At 58.5% G+C, this 588-nt stretch overlaps 1 long non-coding RNA gene across 1 annotated transcript; it reads right to left on the bottom strand.

Moving 5' to 3' along the window:
• Positions 1-74: 74 nt before the first annotated feature.
• Positions 75-588, bottom strand: LOC118997097 (uncharacterized). The gene is made up of 2 exons (XR_005068607.1): positions 558-588; positions 75-483 (listed from the first exon to the last, which is right to left on the bottom strand). It is a non-coding gene; the product is annotated as an uncharacterized LOC118997097 (long non-coding RNA).

Here is a 588-nt window from a genome sequence, read left to right as displayed (position 1 = left end):
GTGCAGGAAACCCAAGATCGATTACGTCTCGCTGAGGCGACTCAGGCCCCGAGTCGTTACTAGGTGATTTTTCCGAAGACACACAGAGCTCAAGCTCAGTGACGTAACCGTGAGGTTGGTCCACTGAGATTTGCGGGTCCTTGGGGTTTTCTTCGCTTTCGGTTTGGTGGGTCAAATCACGTCCGCCTGGGACTGGGGGTCCTAGGCAACCCTGCCACGCCTTTCGGACTGAGGTTCCGCGCATCAGTGGTGGGAGGCAGAGCCAGGCGTAACAGGATCCCATGTCCAGTTGCAGCTCCTGCCCAGTGCCATCTAGAGAAAACACGGGCACCAGAAGTGTGAAGCCGGCGTCGTAGTGAGGTCCCCGAGCGTAGGGACCTAAGGGTGAAGGCCCCAGATCCACGGAGCCCTCGCGAATCCCGCCACGAAGCAGCAAGAGCTCTGTTTGGGGAGGAAGGCGGGGGTCGCGGCGGTGAACAAGACCTGAGGGAAGAGAAGGAATTGTGAGAGCGTGACGTGACGCCGGGGCGGGGCTAAAGGCTGGGAAGGTTACTTACCGAGTAGAGAGAAAACAAAGTCTTTGGCTTG

The sequence above is a fragment of the Sturnira hondurensis genome, unplaced genomic scaffold, assembly GCF_014824575.4.
Source record: "Sturnira hondurensis isolate 20B ecotype Veracruz unplaced genomic scaffold, ASM1482457v3 Scaffold0012470, whole genome shotgun sequence".
NCBI classification, from domain to species: domain Eukaryota; kingdom Metazoa; phylum Chordata; class Mammalia; order Chiroptera; family Phyllostomidae; genus Sturnira; species Sturnira hondurensis.
Note: the sequence above shows the minus strand (reverse complement) of the source record. Positions and strands in the feature narration are given on the sequence as shown.